This window comes from Schistocerca americana, chromosome 2, assembly GCF_021461395.2.
Source record: "Schistocerca americana isolate TAMUIC-IGC-003095 chromosome 2, iqSchAmer2.1, whole genome shotgun sequence".
NCBI lineage: Eukaryota > Metazoa > Arthropoda > Insecta > Orthoptera > Acrididae > Schistocerca > Schistocerca americana.
The window spans coordinates 759,133,524-759,157,227 of record NC_060120.1 but is presented as its reverse complement, the minus strand read 5'-3'; positions in this window follow the sequence as shown (position 1 = coordinate 759,157,227).

The following is a 23,704-nucleotide window of genomic DNA, read 5'->3' as shown; positions in this document are numbered from 1 at the left end:
TCCACGGTGGCACGGCGACTGCATGGGGCGGTGTCTCTGCCCGAAGACCAGTACGATGAGTTCCGCTGACAACCGCACATCGGCGTCAACGTCTACCATGGAGGTGGGAGCACAGGGACTGGACCGACAAGGAATGGGATCGTGTCATCTTCTCTGATGAGAGACGATTCAGTCTGAGGAGTGACTCTAGGCGCACCGCTGCATGGCGATAGGTGAGAGCACAATGCACCCAGTAACACTGTCGAACACGATCGTGTTGGTGGTCAAGGTAAAGGCCGCATTTACTTGCAGGCTATGTAACCTGCAGTATAGTATCTCGCACCACAAAGGGGGGGGGGGCACCCTAAAAAATTTTAAACAAAAAGTCCTTCGTTTTATTGCTATAATGCTATGCTGCGCTGTGGTCTTTCTTATAACCGCAATAAACTTAGACGTAGTTATTCTGTATGTGCTTATTCGGCAGAATTTTTCAGTGGACAGCTGATGTGAATTAAGTCAGCATTAACCCTTCAAAGCCTGTGCGCGTTCCCTCCTGTCGAACTCCCGGTGGCATGCCGTGGCGTGGCTTTTGAATTAGTGAAATCGTGAAGACTTTTTCAATAGTTGTTAACAGAGCTATGAAAGTTTACAGCTAGTTCAACTTCAAGTAAAAGTCAGTATCTTCAGTACCTCATTTCATCCAGGCTAGGTCCAGTATAGTACTGTTTTACTTCCTGTCGACGGAGGCGGGTTCTTGAGCTTCTGAAGATGGGAAAAACCATTTTAAGACACATTAATTCGATAACGAGATATTGCGAGTAACGTAGAGGATACCTTAACATCCATAGTGTCTGAAATAAAGTATACTGATTCGTGATATACCAAAGATTACGCGAACACCGTGAGTATTTCAACGGGAAACTGGAAAGCCGAATAAACAAATGCGAAAATAAAACATTTTGTTCCCATAATAATGTTGCTACCATTTGCATATAGTTACGTTATGCTTTTTCTGCTGTTGAAGTACTGATTTTTGCACGGACAACAAACTCAGCTTGTTCTTTTTTTTTAAACCTATGGTTGTTCATGTAGATGTTAATAAGTCGTGCTCAACACTGCAAAGATTTCAGTTTTTTTCATTTTCTAATCTCATCCATTCATTAAATAACTTAATTGTAAAGCTTAGATACTGGGTGACCGGGTCCAAAGCCGAAAGTATCTACAGGTAAAATTGTTTAGCTAGTTATATTCTTTGTATAAGCTAGTTATATTCTTTGTATATGGTCATACTGACAAATCAATATCATTTTTTGTATTTCTATTTTTCTTTCTGAAAATACAAGATGTTGCTTGTAGGAATCATGACCAATTCGAGGTGCATGTTCCGCTGACACAACTGTAGGAATGCAAAGTAACATTCCCGTCCTCTTCCTCATCTTAATACACAGATATTTCATAATTTCTCGTGGATAGCTTTAAAACAATTTTTGCGGGTCATTTATTACAAAATTACCTGCTACGTCTTGTACCACAGTCAATGGTTCAAATGGCTCTGAGCACTATGGGACTTAACATCTATGGTCATCAGTCCCCTAGAGCTTAGAACTACTTAAACCTGACTAACCTAAGGACATCACACAACACCCAGCCATCACGAGGCAGAGAAAATCCCTGACCCCGCCGGCAATCGAACCCGGGAACCCGGGCGTGGGAAGCGAGAACGCTACCGCACGACCACGAGATGCTTGCACCACAGTCTCAGCCTAGGGGGTCTATGCATTCTAAATACGCCTCTGAGTTTGCTACATACTTTCAGTCGTCACTTTAGATGTGTTACGATGCACATTCAGCATATCTAAACAGTTTGTACTGATTTCTGTCATCGCACCTTCGTTGGTTATGTCCCCATCGACCCATTCGTCTAATTTGAGTGTATTTAAATACGTGCAGACATATCTCTCGTGGCAGGGTAAACTGCAGTGCTCCACCGACTCCTTGCTCCCACTATATAGTACTATTCCCCCATACCCGATGGAAGTATGTGAGGTAGTAACATTCGGGAATTAAAGGTGGAAACGTCAGTGACCAAGTTTGAATCAGACCTGCAGGCACGCACACGTTGCCTAATTACACTCCTGGAAATGGAAAAAAGAACACATTGACACCGGTGTGTCAGACCCACCATACTTGCTCCGGACACTGCGAGAGGGCTGTACAAGCAATGATCACACGCACGGCACAGCGGACACACCAGGAACCGCGGTGTTGGCCGTCGAATGGCGCTAGCTGCGCAGCATTTGTGCACCGCCGCCGTCAGTGTCAGCCAGTTTGCCATGGCATACGGAGCTCCATCGCAGTCTTTAACACTGGTAGCATGACGCGACAGGGTGGACGTGAACCGTATGTGCAGTTGACGGACTTTGAGCGAGGGCGTATAGTGGGCATGCGGGAGGCCGGGTGGACGTACCGCCGAATTGCTCAACACGTGGGGCGTGAGGTCTCCACAGTACATCGATGTTGTCGCCAGTGGTCGGCGGAAGGTGCACGTGCCCGTCGACCTGGGACCGGACCGCAGCGACGCACGGATGCACGCCAAGACCGTAGGATCCTACGCAGTGCCGTAGGGGACCGCACCGCCACTTCCCAGCAAATTAGGGACACTGTTGCTCCTGGGGTATCGGCGAGGACCATTCGCAACCGTCTCCATGAAGCTGGGCTACGGTCCCGCACACCGTTAGGCCGTCTTCCGCTCACGCCCCAACATCGTGCAGCCCGCCTCCAGTGGTGTCGCGACAGGCGTGAATGGAGGGACGAATGGAGACGTGTCGTCTTCAGCGATGAGAGTCGCTTCTGCCTTGGTGCCAATGATGGTCGTATGCGTGTTTGGCGCCGTGCAGGTGAGCGCCACAATCAGGACTGCATACGACCGAGGCACGCAGGGCCAACACCCGGCATCATGGTGTGGGGAGCGATCTCCTACACTGGCCGTACACCACTGGTGATCGTCGAGGGGACACTGAATAGTGCACGGTACATCCAAACCGTCATCGAACCCATCGTTCTACCATTCCTAGACCGGCAAGGGAACTTGCTGTTCCAACAGGACAATGCACGTCCGCATGTATCCCGTGCCACCCAACGTGCTCTAGAAGGTGTAAGTCAACTACCCTGGCCAGCAAGATCTCCGGATCTGTCCCCCATTGAGCATGTTTGGGACTGGATGAAGCGTCGTCTCACGCGGTCTGCACGTCCAGCACGAACGCTGGTCCAACTGAGGCGCCAGATGGAAATGGCATGGCAAGCCGTTCCACAGGACTACATCCAGCATCTCTACGATCGTCTCCATGGGAGAATAGCAGCCTGCATTGCTGCGAAAGGTGGATATACACTGTACTAGTGCTGACATTGTGCATGCTCTGTTGCCTGTGTCTATGTGCCTGTGGTTCTGTCAGTGTGATCATGTGATGTATCTGACCCCAGGAATGTGTCAACAAAGTTTCTCCTTCCTGGGACAATGAATTCACGGTGTTCTTATTTCAATTTCCAGGAGTGTATTTAGGCGGCTGCGTGGAAAGCAGGAAAGCTAGGTTCGTGTTCTGTTCCCGCATAGACTTTCAACCGTCACTACTAATTTAATAACGTAAGTGACAGTAATGTCTTCTTCTTCTACTGTATTTTCCTTGACCTTTAACCTGTATGTTCTTGGGATTGGCATATCAAGTTGCATTTGGCATTGTTAGTGAAATAGATTGGCAGGATGCCCTTGCTGTCACTACAGCTTCCCCTCCCCTGCCCACCCCCCCTCCCCGCACGGACGGTAATTGTATACTCCAACTGTATGCGTTAGTGACCCTTTTTTTTGTCATCAGTCTTCTGACTAATTTGAAGTGACCCACCACGAATTCCTCTCCTTCCTGTGTCAACCTCTTCATCTTAGGATAGCACTTGCAGCCTAAGTCCTCAATTATTTGCCCGATGTATTCCAATCTCTGTCTTCCTCTTCGGTTTTTACCCTTTACCCTCTAGTACCACGGAAATCAGTCCCTGATGTCTTAACAGATGTCCTATTATCCTGTTCTTTCTTCTTGTCAATCTTTTTCATATATTCCTGTCTTCTCCGATTCTGCGCAGGACCTCCTCATTCCTTACCTTATCAATCTACATAATTTTCAACATTCTTCCGTAGCACCGCATCTCAAATGTTTAGATTCTGTTCCTATTTTCCGACAGTCCATGTTTCACTATCATGCAATGCTGTGCTCCAAACGTACATTTTCAGAAATTTCTTCCTCAAATTAAGGCCTGCGTTCGATCCTAGTAAACTTATCTTTTCCAGCCACGTCCTTTTTGCCATTGCTAATCTGCTTTTGATGTTCTCCTTGCTCCGCCCGTCAAGGTACATATTCCTTAACTTCCTCTACTTCGTTACCACCAATCCTGCTGTTCAGTTTCTCGCTGTTTTCATTTCTGATACTTCTCATTACTTTCGTCTTTCGATTTACTCTCAATACATATTCTGCACTCAGTAGACTATTCATCCCATTCAGCAGATCCTGTAATTCTTCTTTAGCTTCACTGAGGATAGCTCATTATCATTGACATCCTTTCACCCTGAATTTTAATTCCACTCTTGAACCTTTCTTTTATTTCCATCATTGGGGCGAAAGACTACATCCCTGTCTCACACCCGTTTTAATCCGAGCACTTCGTTCTTGGTCTTCGACTCTTATTATTCTCTCTTGCTCTTGTACACGTTGTACATTATCCGTCTCTCCCTATAGCTTACCCTTCTGACATTGCCGAATGCTTTTTCCAGGTCGATAAATCCTATGAACGTATCTTGAAGACTAAAGACACGTTGATAGCACTTGTCGATCTGAAAAAAGTGTTCGGCAACGTTAAATGGTGCCAATGTTCGAAATTTGGAGGGAAATAGGGATAATCTACAGGGAGAGACGGGATAGTGTTACGCATTTGAAAATGTGATAACGTTTTCAAAATGTCCTAAAATCGTGTAACTGAGGGGGGCTTGGTTACCAGACCCTATTCACGTAGTTGGATATTGAAATCTGCAAATAGTCCACATCCAGGCTCATCGTTAATCAGCGGGCAGGCACGACTACCCGAATCCTGATCTGTAGCATTATGAGCACGGTATCAATTTTCACCTGCCAGGACGCTGAAATCATTTATTCATATTGATTAACGGTTTCGGCAATTCTCTGTTGCCAGCTTCGCATCTGCAAAATACTAGGATACAACAGCTAACGAACAGCACACATCATCATTACCTAATCTTCTCCTTCAGTACAGTAACTGTTGCTATACAATGTACGCTACAAGTCGGTATTTACATTTCAAAATACCATCTATTTACACACATTTTATTACACCGATTACAAGTGCGCAATTTCACCACCAGTTTACAACTGACAGTTCCCAGGTAAACATTTTTAATGATACGTAAGTACATAGGTACATCAAAGGTATTATCATCTCACATTAGATTAAGGCATGGATCTGCTATTCCATATAATTACATATGGCCAAATTATTATCATAACATATATGCCAAATAAGTATTTTACAGTTTTAAAAAAAGAGTCTGTAAATCATTTGCACATAATTTATACATAAACTATATTGTATCATTTTTGGATTTTTTTCAAAAACGTGTTGTAAACATGCTGATAAATTCTTTACCGAATTTTTCTATGTACAAAATCACAAACATTATGACAAACAGTGATCACGTACACTAATGCGCCAAAACATTATGACCAACCGCTTAACATCTTGTCTGTCTCTCTTTGGAACAAAATACATCACTGATTCTGCGTATCAGGGATCCGGCAGTTTGTTGGTAGGTTTCCCGGAGGTACCATTTATTATCGCGGCAATGGCTGCGATTCATTTATTGTTTTCTTCGCCAAACAGTATCTAATAATCCTTCAGGATAAAAGGCGATATTGAAAAAAATCCCATTTCACTCATATTTTACATTGAAGGATTCCATTACATTTGTATTAATGACATCAATATTAATTACGTTATGCTTAATTAATCATTACGGTAGATGTCAACTCTCAGGTCATGGAATTCGCGTAAAAAATGGACCGCTGATTCTTATACGCGGTGCTGGCGCTCGATAGCGACCCAGATGGATCCTACAGGCTACATCAGGTGAATCTGGTCGCCGAGACATCAACGTGAGTCTACTATAATGCTCCCCAAACCACTGTAGCAATGTTCTGGCTCCGAAACACGGACAATTATACTGCTGAAAGATAACACCGCCGTCTGGGAAGACATCAAGCATGGAGGGATGCAGCTGGTTCGCAGCTGTCAACGTGCGCTAGATTACCATCACAGGTCCCATGCAAGCGCGGGAGAATGTCTCTCATAGCATAATGCTGCTCCCATCAACCTGCGTACGTCACGCGGTGCATGTTTCGAGCCGCCATTCACCTTAATGACGGCGTTTGTGGAGACAACCATCGACCGAGTCTAGCAGAATAATGATTCATCCGAAGAACTGACACGTTTGCATTGTTGAACTGTCGAATCTCGATGGTCCCGTGCCTACTGCAATTGTAATTAACGACGCCGTTGGGTCAACATGTGACAACGTAGTGGTGGTCTGCTGCGGATCTCCATGTTCAACTACGTACGATGAACAGTGTGCTTCGACACATTGTGCGTGCACCAGCACAGTGCTCTCTCGGCAGAGATGCCACAGATCGCCATCTGTCCTAATTTACAAAGCAGACAAGCCTCCAAACCCACGTTCTGTGAAGAGTCGTGGACGTCCAACCGTTTAGCACCTAGTGGTAGTTTCAGTGCCCTTTCATCTCTTTCCATAGAAGCTCACGACAACAGCACGAAAACATTCGATAAGATTCTCCGTTTTCGCACTACTCGTTCACAGGATTTGCTCAATAATCTGCTTTGGTCAAAGTCGTTTATCTCAATAGATTTCCCCATTTGCAGCCCACACCTGCGCTTGGGGAGCCCCGTCGGTGTGTGCTCCGCTTACATACTTGTGTTACCGCGTCAGGTGCCCGTAGCGCCACCAAGCGGCATCCAGCCTCGCGGTGCGCAGTGGGCATGTTTTGCCTTGTCTGTGTAAAAGCTCTCTATGTACATCTATTGCTAGCATCTGTACGTTGATTTTTAATACATCCAGGAACAGCTTTTTATCTACAGACACAGAAATAATATTTCATCAGAAATACATTCAAAGCATTTATACCAAAAATGGAGCTATTTAATGTTGGTGCTTTTGTTATCAATTACGATGTTTACATGAGCTTATCCACGGCGACATGTCGCTCGAGGCCTACGTGAAATATAGTCACGCGAAGTCTAGGTGCAATCTGATCACCTGTTATCTAGGTAAAGCCGGCCGGGGTGGCCGAGCGGTTCTGCCGGCACGGTAGCTCAGCGTGTTCGGTCAGAGGGTTAGCAGCCCTCTGTAATAATAAAAACTGAGCTAATCGATCAACAACGAACTTCAACGGATGTCTTACGACGTCCGCCCCGAGCAGATGCAACGAACAAAAACGAACAAAATGAGATTTAAAAAAAAAAAAAAAGCGGTTCTAGGCGCTACAGTCTGGTACCGCGCGACCGCTACGGTAGCAGGTTCGAATCCTACCTCGGGCATGGATGTGTGTGCTGTCCTTAGTTAGGTTTAAGTAGTTCTAAGTTCTAGGGGACTGATGACCTCAGAAGTTAAGTCCCATAGTACTCAGAGCCATTTGAACCATTTTTTTGTTTGTAGATAAACACTCTTAATGTAACTAACGTACAATTACTACAATACATCTATATGAATAACTGATTTTAGCGGTTTTGGTAGGTGAACATTTATTCAGTGTTCACAACAGAATATCTGTTATCGCTTGACTTGTATCAGCGTGAGAGGAGGAGAGTCACAGGTTTCGAGAGGGGTGTGGGGAGGACGACGGGGACGGGTAGAAGATTTTTTTCAGAAGGACACATTATCACAAGGGGGTCATAATCCACCTAGCAGAATAATAGGTTAATCACATTTCAAAACAAAACAGAAAAAAAATGTTTGCCCCTGATGTAGGCAACTCGCCTCTAATATAAATAACCAGGAATTACCAAACAATATCGGTTAATGAAAGACGTTCCTTGATACTGTACTTGTAAATATGATTTTTCACCTTCTGTAAAAAATCGATAAATTCGAATGTCTTCTGAATCACGGCATAGAAACTGACCAATCAGATCTTTTGAATCAACAAAGTCGCACATACTATCTTATCAAAGAATGACTGCACTACATACACGCAATCTGTAAACCAACTAAAACGAGAAGACTGTAAAACTTTAAAAAATCTGTATCATTAAATTCATTGTGGAACCAAGAGTGTGTGATCATAGCCTCACAGTAGTTCAGTTATCGATGAGATTAAAATGTCCAAAACTATGCTCAGTACACAGTAAATGAACTTCATATTCTGATGAGCTCTTGTAGAATATTCTCTGAAATTCTCGTAGAACATAAAGAATGCTTTGATAGGGTCTTCTATCGATTGTTAATACGTCAGTAACTTCTTGAAACAAGTAAACTAATTATAGTAGTCGACTAAGGGGGGGGGGGGGGGGGGGGAAGATATATTGGGTTCTGCCTTGGTGCACTGGAGGAATGAAAACGTTAAACTACCAATTACGATAAAAGGACAGACAAACGAAGCTGTAATCTATTATGCTCAAGAGGAGAATAAGAATACCTCGTGCTTATGTAAAGAAACACTTTCATGAGAAAGTCTCAACTTTAGTCGTAACGAACATACATCAGTCTATTTCTTGTGTACCCACACAATTTGCCGTAGGTCTGTAAACGCTTCTGCGAGCTGCTGGAGACAAAAGACGAATGAAGGAGTTTCAAAACCAGAAACGCCCCTTTGTTCGCAGCTGACAACATTGTTGTTCCTCGTATTTTCACGGAAAGTAGTGGGGCGAAGTACGGCGGTCTGAATTCTTTCCGACACTAAACATTCTGCAGAAAGGCGCTAAATTGCTTCTTTCTGGACGCATTTTCTTTTCTCCGCGAATCAGGACTCAAAGGAAATAAATCACGAGAACGAGGAAAGGAGGCTCTGTCATGGAGCGAAAGCATTGCCGACCACATCTTCCGTAAGTACACAGCTCGTTCATTTATTAATTTTCTCAGAAGATATAAAATACAGCCCAGGCTAGGACGCCGGGGGGCGCGAGAAGAATAAGAGCGAGGGCTGCCAACATAATTTCCCCGGGGAATTCTCCGTAGCTCCTCGTATTTCCCTCCGGAGTTGTGGTCAAAGATTTTGGTTTCTTCTTATATATCTTGTGTATGATGAAATTTATAAGGATACAGAGGAGTCCGCGCAGCGATAAGCCGCGCAAGGAGATGTGAAATGTTAGACGAAATCGGTTTATATGCAAATGTACGTCTCCACGTTCTTTGTGCCCTCGAGTCTGTCGATGATATCTTTTGATGTTAGGAGAAGTTGGCGAATTTTAGATAGAAGCTTCCCTCGCCGCCTAAAGCGACGAAGTGTTGCTCTGCAGCACGAGGGTAAGAAAACTGTGTTTCTAAATTCACCAACTCTATTTATCACATTTCCCAATGGTAATCTGACTTACGCACCCCATTGCTTATTCCACCTGTTGGGTGTATTGCGACTATCGGAATATTCGACACTGACAAATAGTTCAGGAACTAATTCATCTGAAATGCTGCGCTTTAAATAGCATGAAGAATCATAATATAAGGAAACCACACTAGCATCGCACATAGAGCGTGAGAATTCTCGCTTGCACTGAAGCAGTTACAGCATTAGCGAGGCAAGTGTTCCCCATTACAGCACCCACTTGACGTTCACGCATTCGCTACGGCCAAAATCAGTTTAAAAGATTGGCCAGGTGCGAGTGGAACTCGCCCACTGAATGTTTGATACAAACTTAATTATGTATATTGACAGTTCATCCATTCCTGTTATCGACAATGACACCGGCAAGATATCGGTCCCAGGAGCCTTCGAGAATGTTTTAATTTCAAAGTTGAAGTCTGGTAACAAATGACAAAAGAAGTATTTTTTCGTGTAATATATTTACAAATTAACAATTTCCTGATTCTTTTTACTTTATTCGTACCGTGAAACACTCTTGCCAAATTTCATAATTCTACGTCAAGTGGAAGTATCCTATAGGATTTAATGAGTGAATTTGCGAGTATGGAAACATGTGACACAAATGGCCGTGTCTGTTATTGCACTGATTTGGAAGTTATCGTTTATTATGCCGCCAAAGGCCTCAGGCTTATCGGGTCCTGAGGAAAAAAAAGCTCTTAACAGACTGACCTACAGGTCGAAAATAAATGACAGTTTTTTTCGTGTGATATAATTAGAGAATAACAATTTTCGGATTTTTCTCTTTACTTGTAATTTTAAATCTTGCTTCTTGCCAATTTTTATGACTCTAGGTGAACGGTAAGTACCCTTTAGGTTTTGATGACTGAGTTTTCAAGTATCAAAACATGTGACATATATGTCCATGTCTTTTTTACTGCATTGACTTCGAAGTTCACTTTTTTTACATCGCCAAGGGACCGTAGAACTTAACATTTACAAAGTGATCCTATAAATTTTCCGTTTTCACAAACCGACATACGGAATCCTAAAAGACAAATATTCGTGGCATTAGTTCCAACATGAAAATGAAACATTTAAGTCTAAATAGATACGAGAAATCAAGTGAACTCTCAGATATGCCAGACCAGCATGAGATAAAGTTGAAAATGTCAGGAATTTTAATGGAAATGTAATATCCCCTACCGTGGAGGAACATCAACAAATTTCCAACTTACAGGGGATCCCAGTTAATTGACAAACTGAGCAAAGTGCACGGAGAACACAGGTCTAATTAAAACAGTAGGATATGTTATTGTACAATAAACATAGTTCTAGCCGAGAGCAGCCTCCACTGACCAGACCAGATAAGCTACTGGCATAAAGAGATGTTAATTAACTAATCAACTAATGCAAGAATCAACAAACGCAATTATTACAAGAACTTAAACGACACCTGCAGTTTAAGATGCAGGAGATGGCTGAAATCATCAGAGAATTCTAACATACTACAGAGAGCTGAAAACATGAGGTAGCGATCGAGCTGGCGAAAATGAGTTAACTGCGATGGCGGCTTACCACATGTGCGGAGTGTCTTCTTGTCTCACTGCAAAAGCACGGCTTAGCCTCGCAATCCGATCGTAAACGGGGGCGCCTGGACGCGATCGACATTCCTACCGTCCCCTCAAGGTACTGAGTAGGCAGACATTACTCTGACGCAAGGCGGCCTGTGCCGAGTACACGACTGTGTGTCGGAGCCTTCTTGCTGCAACCGTTGGTGCGAAGAAAGGCTGGCAAAGTGAGACTGCACTCTGAAGTTCTACTGCTTCGACACACTGGATGTGTTTCCGACCTCGAAAAATAAGGCTAAGGGCAGTGGCCACGGACTGCCTACTGGGACATAGAGAACAGACACGGTCTTGTATCTAAAGAGACTTACCCTCCTGCCTTGACTGCAACTTCCTAAGCGTCTCCTCGACAAGAAACAGGAACCATCTGAACTTCTCTTTGAATTTCACGGTTGCCACCACCTCGAGCAAATAACCCTGTCGTAACATCCCTATCAGAACATCGCATCCGATTTTAGGTTCCTGCAAAATGTTTAGCACTTCTGAATTTTTAATAAGTGGTTAATTTTCATTTAACATGCTCACCAGTCAGCCGTTAAAAATGCGTTCGAAGTCGGTAATGATATGTATTGACCTTTAATTAGCTGGAGTTTCTTTCTTTGTTAACGGCCTGTCGTAAAGGCACACGTGCACCTCCCAATACGAGAAGACCCTTGCCAGTGTCGTGGCCTTACAATACGCATAGTTAGTTTCAGGCTGTAACCCCGATAAAATTCGTCGTAACTAAATTTCGCTTCCAAGTTAAAAAAAAGAAAAAAATCATGTTCAGTTGTATCAAAATCTACATCTACATCTACGTGATTACTCTGCTATTCACAATAAAGTGCCTGGCAGAGGGTTCAATGAACCACCTTCGTCGGCCATAGTAGCCGAGCGGTTCTAGGCACTTCAGTCCGGAATTGCGCCGGTGCTACGGTCGCAGATTCGAATCCTGCCTCGGGCATGGATGTCTGTGTGCTGTCCTTAGGTTAGTTAGGTTTAAGTAGTTCTAAGTCTAGGGGACTGATGACCTCAGATGTAAGTCCCATACTGCTCAGAGCAATATGAACCACCTTCATGCTGTCTCTCTACCGTTCCGTGTTGACTTTAAGACAACAGCGAGTTGTTTTTGTACGGTAGAGATTTATCATCACTGTCAAAAGCTACAATAGATTTATGTCGGAAGGATGTCCAATTAACTAGCTTGTTCAATTATGCTGGGACGTCTCACTTAATTGAAAATATTCAGAAAAATGTCATATTCCCGAATTGAGCTTCTGGTAAAATTTTTTATTTACACAATCAGTTTTTTATTCACACAATCAGTTTCGATCGGCCGACCATCATGCTGAAGATTAGATGGTTAGATCACGTAACTAATGAGGAGGTACTGAGCCGAATTGGGGAGAAGAGGAATTTGTGGCACAACTTGACTAGACGAAGAGATCGGTTGGTAGGACATGTTCGAGGAATCACCAATTTAGTATTGGAGGGCAGCGTGGAGGGTAAAAATCGTAGAGGGAGACCAAGCGAGGAATACGCTAAGCAGACTCAGAAGGATGTAGGTTGCAGTAGGTACTGGGAGGGCCGGCCGGAGTGGCCGTGCGGTTCTAGGCGCTACAGTCTGGAACCGCGTGACCGCTACGGTCGCAGGTTCGAATCCTGCCTCGGGCATGGATGTGTGTGATGTCCTTAGGTTAGTTAGGTTTAAGTGGTTCTAAGTTCTAGGGGACTGACGACCACAGCAGTTAAGTCCCATAGTGCTCAGAGTCATTTGAACCATTTGGTACTGGGAGAGTGGCACGGAGAGCTGCATCAAACCAGTCTCTGGACTGAAGACCCTAACAACAACAACAACAACAACAACGACCATCATTATGTTCATAAAAGTATTCGCACGTTTATTGAGGGTAAATATAAAAGCTGTGAATCCTTTTATGAAACTGATGATCGTTAGTCGACTGGAACTGGTTGTGTAAACAAAGTATTTTAGAAACAGCTCAAGGTGGGAATATGACATTTTTCAAACATATACGAGCGGTGGGGTACCTCCCACTGAAAGGACACTAAAAATACTGAGCCTTTTTGTATTAGTGGCATGAAATTATAAATTGCACATCTTCGAACCACAATGAAGTCGAGGACAGAGGGGACGTCGCATTGTAATACGTGTCAGACAGGAAAAAGGCTCGCCGTGCAGTCTGCCAACAACAAATCCAGCGTCGTTCCTGAGTCCACTGGTAGAACGACCAAAGCACATGAAGATAAATGAGGAAAGGCAAAGTACCTCTGTTAAGAAAAAAATTACTGAAGGAATGACTTTCCGACAGCAGGTGGAAAGAAACAGCATTTCGCTCATGTCAGATCGCAGCCTTCCGCGATCAGTAATTACAAATCACTAACACACCTATAAAACCGACGTACCGATCGTATTTGCAGCGGTGATCGTCATGGCAACTAAACAATGGCTTAGCTCAAATGCAAAGATGATGATGATATTTGGTTAGTGGGGCGCTGAACAGCTCGCTCATACAAATTCCCAAACTTTGCTCAGTCCAAACTGTCTACCTTCATGAATGATGATGAAATGATGATAACAACACAAACGACCCAGTCATGTCGAGGCAGGCGAAAATCACTGATCCCGCCGGGAATCGAACCCGGGACCCGTGCTCGGGAAGCGAGGACGCGACCGCGAAACCACGAGTTGCGGACTCAAATGTAAAGAAGGACAGCAGTCAGTCGCAGAGATCCGTAATTTTTTCATATCTAGATTTCGACTATAGTCACCAGCGATGTTACGTTTATGTCGATGTTTTAGAATTTTATAACAACATTTTAGCTCTGAAGTCAAAGTGTAGCACTACGTTTCTGTTATAAGAGTTTTTCAAAAACGTAAATTGTCTCCTTACGACCGTAAGTGACAAAAGGATGACGAGTAAGTGTTTAAAGAAAGGAAAGTATATAGCAGCGAGTTTCAAATGCACGTACTTTTATTCAAAATAAATTTTTAAATAGACCATAAGATTTAACAACTTCCTTCTTATTAAAAATCGCAGTCATGTAGAACTGTCTAAATGATAATACTTTCACCGTTTGACTTATTTTATTTCGTTTTAAATGCATTCAATTTCGAGTTTGCAGCCATTTGAAGTGATTCATTCTTGTCATTTGTAAAGTAGTTACATTGCATGTCGTATTACACGTCCAGAACATTATATTCATTATATGACGGTACGTGGAACTTGGTGTCAATGTCAGCTCAGAGTAGTGGAAGTATCATGTACGTTATCAACGATTGTCAAATACACAGAGTGATGTTAGTGACACATCTATGACATACAATACAACTAATTTCGAAAATACAGTAACGAATCGCTTGAATATCGCTACAAAACAGAAACTGCAATACTGTATCCAGAAGGAAATTAAATAACAGTCAAATGGAAAAAAAATCATTATCATTTAGATTAGAATATTTAAGCATTGTATAAAACACTCTTCAATAACTGGAATCTGTCCATTTCACTATAGCAAAATTTTGTTCTGGATGAATACTTACCTTGCTCTGCTTTTTCTTGTCGATTTTTGGTGCGGAACTCGAGCCGAGATGGAAAATTGTGGCACGTATTTATCGTTTTCCAAATTCGTCTGCCCGAATATATGTACGTGATCTTTTACCGGAAGCGTAAGTCGCGGGACTTGACTAGCGGACTGCAGTGTTGGTGCCAGCCCGTATCACCAGAACCAGGTGATGCGAGTCATAGGTATTGGTGCCGACAGTCTGTACAGGAGTGTGTAGTCTGTGGAAATTACGAACGAACGCGAGTCGAGTCTCCTTTATGAAACTTGCTGGATATTGTCGCGCCTGCTTTCAGTTACGCGAACGGGGCGCGCTGATTGAGGGGAAATGGCGGCCTTTACGTGACATTCAGACAGCGACCGTGCACGCTCAAATGGGATTTGCAAAGGTCGTATGAGATGGAAAGCGACGAGCGCAGATAAGGACGCGTAATGACAACGGCGCTCACCCTCTGCCAGCTCTGTCTTGGACAGAGCGAAATAATTCCTTTGGGCCGCGCGGGTTGCGCTCAAAGGGCGCAGCTTCAAAGGGTGATCGCCAGGCATGCGTGCACGCACAGCAAACGCTGTCCACGACGTACACACACACACACACACACACACACACACACACACAAACGCACGAAGAGAGAGAGAGAGAGAGAGAGAGAGAATAACGAAAACCTGAACGCTTTATGGCGTTCTAAATCACGTCTGCTGTACATTTCCTAACCATCTCGTTAAATTCCGGATTTATTTCTTGATGAGTCATCATACTGAAACGAGTCTATCGCAACCGTGTCATACAAAGGCTTTCACTGTGCGCGTTAAGTGCAAAACACCACAAGTTAACTGTATGTGATGGTAACATGTCTCTGTAAGCGAGAGGAGATTTTATGCCCATCTACTATGTGCTGTCTATATTTTTATGCCTGTCTTTCTCCAGTGTACGAAAACAAGGATGTATACCTGCGTTTTCTATGAAACTTTCTCGGTTAACTGTAACCTATAGCATAACGTTAGTTATGCCAACAGGATGGCGGCAGAAGAAATACAGAGGTTTGTCTGTATCCATAAGGCAAGCCAAAGAGAGTTTTTCGTGTTCGGACCATTACATTGCCCAGACGTTCCGACGTGCGTCGATGCTAGTCACCACTGCTACCACCACCACCACCACCACCACCACCACCACCACCTTTCTTCCTCCCGGGTTCCCGGGTTCGATGCCCGGCGGGGTCAGGGATTTTCTCTGCCTCGTGATGACTGAGTGTTGTGTGGCGTCCTTAGATTAGTTAGGTTTAAGTAGTTCTAAGTTCTAGGGGACTGATGACCATAGATGTTAAGTCCCATAATGCTCAGAGCCATTTGAACCATTTTTGAACCTTTCTTCCCCAAGCCCTGCGGTGTGGCCGCGTGTGGCCACACTTTGGCTGCGGCGGTAAGTGTTGCACCTTACGCTGCTTATCGTGACAACTTTATGTCGAACATCGTCAGAGGTAATGAAACAGGAGTGAATAGTTTCTGGCTACAGGTATTTGAGCAGTCATAATGCTAAACATTGTTCTTGCACATGTATAATGCTTGGAAGAATTTATTGTGTCTTTTTGAATATTCCGCGATTGTGGATGAAGTCTTCGCGACGGCACTTTGTTCTGATACGAACTGCTGTCACGATAATTATAGATCAGTGTGGTTATCCTCGTCTAAATTCATCTCCATGGTAAATTCATTGTTAGTTTCAATGCTCTGTATATTACTCTGTATAATTTGATTCGAATTGTGTCATGTTAAAGATTTAATTCTTTGTTCGGCGGCTTCCAGCGTGGATTGAATGGGATCCAAGCCACCAGCTTGTACAGCAGATTTCAGATTCATGGATGTGTAGTGAAAGAGAAAATTTTGTCTTCTTCATGACTACCATGTGTGGTCACGAGTTCTAGAGAAAAGTATGCGTGTTTCTATTTCGTGAATGAGCACCTACATCTATTTATTCGGAGAATAGCTGGCAGTCTTTCATGTTGAACGAGTATCCATATGCCTATGCAATTTCCCCTCATTTGATCAAAATACGTCTTAAAAGACTTATGTTTTTGCAAACTCTTGGGCTCCTACCCTCTGGCGGACCTGTGAAACGTGTGTCTTACCAGTCATGGTGAATAATGATGTTTTTACTTTGTTGTTCATGTGAAATGGGGTGAGAACAGTTTGTTTTGTTTTGTTTATACCCTTATTTCCTTGCATATCTTCCCGTCACTCCTGTGCCGCATGATGCTTTCACAATTCATGGGTGCTTAAGCAAATCAACATGTTATGAGGGGGCGTTCAATAAGTAATACAACACTTTTTTTCACGGCCAATTTCTGTTGGGAAATTTTTTTTTTTTTTTTTTTTTTTTTTTTTTTTTTTTTTTTTTTTTTTTGACATCGTGGATTATTCCAGTTATCGTTTCATGAAATTCCGATTGGTGGCGGAGCTATGCGCCACCTTTAAAATTGTTTCTATAATGGAGGTGCGCTCCAAGCAGAGAGTTGTCGTTGAGTTTTTTTTTTGACGGAAAAACTGAGCATCGCAGATATTTGTTGGCGCTTGCATAATATCTACGAATTTTGTCATCACCTGCCCGATCTCACGCGTGGTTCAAATGGCTCTGAGCACTATGGGACTTAACGTCGCCGCGCGAGAATAGCCGAGCGGCCTTGGCGCTGCAGCCATGGACTGTGCGGCTGATCCCAGCGGAGGTTCGAGTCCTCCCTCGGGCATGGAAGTGTGTATTTGTCCTTAGGCTAATTTAGGTTAAGTAGTGTGTAAGCTTAGGGACTGATGACCTTAGCGGTTAAGTCCTATAAGATTTCACACACATTTTGAACTTAACATCGGAGGTCATCTGTCACCTAGAACTTAGAACCACTTAAACCTAACTAACCTAAGGACATCACCCACATCTATGCCCGAGGCAGGATTCGAACCTGCGACCATAGCAGTCGCGCGGTTCCGGACTGAAGCGCCTAGAACCGCTCGGCCACAGCGGCCGGCCTCTCAGGCGTGTCGGCCGGCCGCACCCAGCTGCGACTCTTGTAATGTTGGAACGTTCGGACGCTCTAATTCGAGGAGATCGACAGATCAAGTGGTGATACACTCGTCCACCAGTTGCGGTACTCAAAGGTGTCTGCCCGCTGGTTTTCTCGACGGCTAACAGAAGACCATAAAGAGCTAAGTGAGACCATCTGTGCGGAGTTGCTTGCACGTTACGGGGCTGATCGTGACAATATGTCGTCACAGGTGATGAAACATGAGTGCATCACTTCGAATCGTAAATAAAACTGCAATCCATGGCGTGACGCCACACCACCTTTCCTCCGAAGAAAACGTTCAAACCCGCGCCCTCAGCCTGTAGTGTCATGGTGACAGTCTCCTGCTAGCCTGAAGGGGTTATTCTGTTTGACGTCCTCCCTCAAAGTGCAACAATCAGCTCTGAAGTGTACTGCGCTACCCTCAGAAAACTGAAGAAACGACTTCAGCGCGTTCGTCACCATAAAAATTCAAACGAACTTCTCCCTCTTCATGACATGGTATTTCGACATATTCTTAATATTGTCTTTAGACACCAAGTCTGCTAAGCGCGCCGGCCGGTGTGGCCGTGCGGTTCTAGGCGCTTCAGTCTGGAACCGCGTGACCGCTACGGTCGCAGGTTCGAATCCTGCCTCGGGCATGGATGTGTGTGATGTCCTTAGGTTAGTTAAGTTTAAGTAGTTCTAAGTTCTAGGGGACTGATGACCTCAGAAGTTAAGTCCCATAGTGCTCAGAGACATTTGAAGCATTTTTGAACAAACAGTCTTTAGTAATCATATGGTATTCTTACAGCGACTTAAGGGGAAATTTTTTATTTAAAAATATCTCAGGCTTTTCCTTGTAGAAAATTTAGCAAGGAAATGCTTCAAGTGTCAGTCTTTCGCCACCCTAACATTGCTCCTTTGGCAGCACACTCCAGACAATTGTCATTCCCATTTGTAATTACCTTACCTTCTGATGAAGTCACCCTTAGAGGTGACGAAACCTGGTCAAGGTATATAGAAAACCTGTGCAACCGGTTGGCTGATTTTTACATATTTTTTAAAAATAATAAAGTCAATTAATATTTTATGTGTTATGGTATCCACTCGGTCTCCTTTCGGGGCAAAGTAAAAACCCCCCACTGTAACCGTACAACACCTGGACCAGAGGAAGTCATCGTTGAACTTCAAGAGGTAAGACAAAATCGAGATGATGACCTGATGGAATGAGAGAATACGTCATTTGAAGAAGTGCAGCGACAACTCAGATATGAGTAAGTCAAGTCGTGAGAAAGTGGAAAGAATTCATTCAGAATTGGGTTTTTAATAGCTGACGGTGACTAATAGAATAAATTGGAAGTTTTCAGCACACCCTGGACTTTTTTCATGTATGACAGATTTATCACAGAAAACCGGAAATGTTCCAGCCAGAGCAGAATCCTACCACTAATCGGAAGTCTCTTTTCAATGCATTTGACATGACTGGAACAACATTCAATAAATCACAACACGTGCTTTTCAGATTACTTCTCGATGTGTCAACAGGAAATTGGGTACGAACGAATCAGAAATTGCGGTCAAATAACTAGCCGCAATAGCGAGCAGATAAATTGATTTATTCTGTCGCGAGACAGTCTGGAAGCAACGAGCGGACCAGCGCAGAGCGCCCCGTACGTACTCGTTGACCGATGACACGGCCTCCATTGGCACGGGACGAGACATCGACTATTCCCGCACGTGCTCCGGGTCAGACGTAGCGCATCCATTGTAAAGGCAGCCTTTTGACGCTGAGCGAACAACAGGCGGCCGTCTGGCTAGTGATGAATTACAGGTTAAATCGTCACTGGCGCTCTAAACGAGACAAAGACGAATATGGAAGGGGAAGCTGCTAGCGCTAGAGCCGGCCTGGTGAATTCTCTGTCACGAAGCAACCGTTCGACATTTATTTACATTCGGCGAAATACTCGTGTCAGGAGACGTTCTGAATATAGTCGTGATTGAACGTCCGTTTTTGTTTCACTAATCTGTTCAAATAAGTGGGATAAAGCCCATGTCCTATGAGTAAGGACTGTGCCCCTTGATGGTAGAATGTGGAACATATGATCAAAAGTATGCGGACGCATATTAGTGGGCATTAATATGAAATGTGTCCACCCTTCACTTTTACGATGGCTTGAATTCTGATAGGGACACTTTTAAATGAGGTGTCTGAATGCCTTCGACTGAATGGCAGCACATTCTTCTCATGAGCCGAAAGCAGAGAAAATAGTGATGTTGAACACCAGAATATCTAACGATGTCGGCGTTTTAACTGATCTCACAGGTGGTCAGTTGGGTTCAAGTCGGAATTATGGACTGGCCAGTCCATTTCAGAAGTGTTATTGTCAAAAACTCGTGCCGTACAGATGCTGCTCTTTGATATGGTGCATTGTCGTGCTTATGCAATCACTCATCGTCTCTGAACTGTTCCTCTACTATACGCAGTATACATTGTTGTAAAAAGTGTTCATATCCTTCCGTATTTTGCGTTTTCTTAAACACAATAAGGGAACCACACACTAACGACGAAAAATACCCCATACAGACACATCACCTCTTCCGTACTCTACTGTTCGCATTACAAACCATTCCATCGGTTTGCCTCGGGGTACAGTGTGGAGTCATCATTCCAGATCGATCGTTTCCAGTCATCCACTGTCCAATGGCGTTGCTGTTTACACAACCCAAAACGTCCCTTAGCAGTGACTAAAGAAATGCGTGGTTCATGATGAGCTGTCGACAGTTTTACCCCATTTATTTAACTCCCTGCGCACAGTCATTGTGCTAACTGGACTGCTGATAGCACTTTTGAAATCACGAACTATTTTTTCAGTTGATTTTATACGATTTTTATAACCTCCCTCCGCAGTGCTCGGCCATCCCTGTCCGAGAGTACATGAGGTCTCCCTGGTTTAGATCTAACTGTGGTTGTACCTTCGCGTTTCCAGTTCACAATCACATCAACAGTCGACTTCGTCAACTTTAGGCTACGGGTTGAAATGTCCATGATGGATCTGTTAGGTGACATTCAGTGGTTAGCATACGTTGTACTAATGAACTCTCTTGACCGATCCATTCTCTTGTAGCTGCTTCTCTTATGACAACACGATACTCCCCGCCTCCTTTCACATTGGTGACACAAAGTGATCAATTCCGCGCTGCATAGGGATGTCCTGATACCTTTAAACCGACAATATATTTTCCTACACTACTGGCCATTAAAATTGCTACACCAAGAAGAAATGCAGACGCTAAACGGGTATTCATTGGACAAATATATTATACTAGAACTGACATGTGATTACATTTTCACGCAATTTGGATGCATAAATCTTGAGAAATCAGTACCCAGAACAACCACCTATAGCCGTAATAACGGCCTTGATACGCCTGGGGATTGAGTCAAACAGAGCTCGGATGGCATGTACAGGTACAGCAGCCCATGCAGTTTCAACATGATACCACAGTTCATCAAGAGTAGTGACTGGCGTATTACGACGAGCCAGTTGCTCGGTCACCATTGACCAGACGTTTTTCGCCGGCCGGAGTGGCCGTGCGGTTCTAGGCGCTACAGTCTCGAGCCGAGCGACCGCTACAGTCGCAGGTTCGAATCCTGCCTCGGGATGGATGTGTGTGATGTCCTTAGGTTAGTTAGGTTTAATTAGTTCTAAGTTCTAGGCGGCCTGATGACCTCAGAAGTTAAGTCGCATAGTGCTCAGAGCCATTTGAACCAGAAATTTTCAATTGGTGAGAGATCTGGAGAATGTGCTGGCCAGGGCAGCAGTCGAACATTTTCTGTATCCAGGAAGGCCCGTACAGGACCTGCAACATGCGGTCGTGCATTATCCTGCTGAAATGTAGGGTTTCGCAGGGATCGAATGAAGGGTACAGCCACGGGCCGTAAAACATCTGAAATGTAACGTCCACTGTTCAAAGTGCCGTCAATGCGAACAAGAGGTGACCGAGACGTGTAACCAATGGCACCCCATACCATCACGCCGAGTGATACGCCAGTAAGTCGATGACGAATACACGCTTCCAATGTGCGTTCGCCGCGATTTCTCGAAACACGGATACGACCACCATGATGCTGAAAACAGAACCTGGATTCATCCGAAAAAAATGACGTTTTGCCATTCGTGCACCCAGGTTCATCGTTGAGTGCACCATCGCAGGCGATCCTGTCTGAGATGCAGCGTCAAGGGTAACCGCAGCCATGGTCTCCGAGCTGATAGTCCTTGCTGCTGCAAACGACGTCGAACTGTTCATGCAGATGGTTGTTGTCTTGCAAACGTCCCCATCGAGACGAGGCTACACGATCCGTTACAACCATGCGGATAACATGCCTGTCATCTCGACTGCTAGTGATACGAGGCCGCTGGGATCCAGCACGGTGTTCCGTATTACCCTCCTGAACCCACCGATTCCATATTCTGCTAACAGTCATTGGATCCCGACGAACGCGAGCAGCAATGTCGCGATACGATAAACCGCAACAGCAATAGGTTACAATCCGACCTTTATCAAAGTCGGAAACGTGATGGTACGCATTTCTCCTCCTTAGACGAGGCATCACAACAACGTTTCACCAGGCAACGCCGGTCAACTGCTGTTTGTGTATGAGAAATCGGTTGGAAAGTTTCCTCATGTCAGCACCTTGTAGGTGACGCCTCCGGTGCCAACCTTGTGTGAATGCTCTGAAAAGCTAATCATTTGCATATCACAACATCTTCTTCCTGTTGGTTAAATTTCGCGTCTGTAGCACGTCATCTTCGTGGTGTAGCAATTTTAATGGCCAGTAGTCTATTTTCCTACTTATTCACGGACAAATGTTCACATGTGCGTTAATTGCTAAGGGACCAAACTGCTGAGGTCATCGGTCCCTAGACTTACACACTACTTAAACTAACTTATGCAAAGAACAACACACTCACTCATGCCCGAGGGAGGACTCCAACCTCCGGCGGGAGGGTAGGCGCAATCCGTGACATGGCGCCTCTAACCGCGTGGCCACTCCGCGCCGCGGAGAATTACCCACAAAGCATATTATTAAATGTCAAAACAGAACGCTTTATTCCGCCTCCATTGTTTTTACACAGTACCGCAGTAGAGCACCGTGAGTTGAAAAATTGAAACAATGACACATTTAATATAAATTCTGCACTAAGCGTGTCACAGAGTGGTTGCGCCTTGCTCAAGATTCAGCAGCTCGGCCTCTGCCTTGGAACACGCGCGTATTTCTGGTACTGTGAGCTGCAGAAGACAGTTTTGGCACACGACGCGGTTGTCATAGCACCTCCCTGGAGAGTGTTACGGAACGCCGCGTGTTACTAAGATACGACATTCCGTTTCTGTGACACGTGCTACCGATAATACCGGACCGACGTCAAAGATTGTTTAAGCATTCCTCTCTTAATCTTACTTGGCTGTGTCTGATGCTATGTTTTTGTTTAAGGATTGCTCGCACTACTTCGTACTTTAACGTTAGACAGTCAGTTATCATTTTCGAGGCAAGAACGCTTCTTCTTAGTTCTCATCCAAAACCAATATAGTTTCTCATGTGAAGGCATTAAAAGAATCTTGTTACGGAACTTGTTCTCTTTAATTCTACGTCCTGTTGATATCGAAGTCTTCGTAGTTACTTAAACTAATGTATTAATTGGAAATAGAGAACTATCGTAGGTCCTGTGCTATAGATGATGTAGAGTGTGTTTGGAAGTAACTTGTTTTGTATCTTCTCGTACATAAATCCGACGGCACTGTGGATGCAATGAAACAGAAGAATGCGTTAAGATTCCGGTCCCGTGCTAGTCAGTCAGGTAGCAGG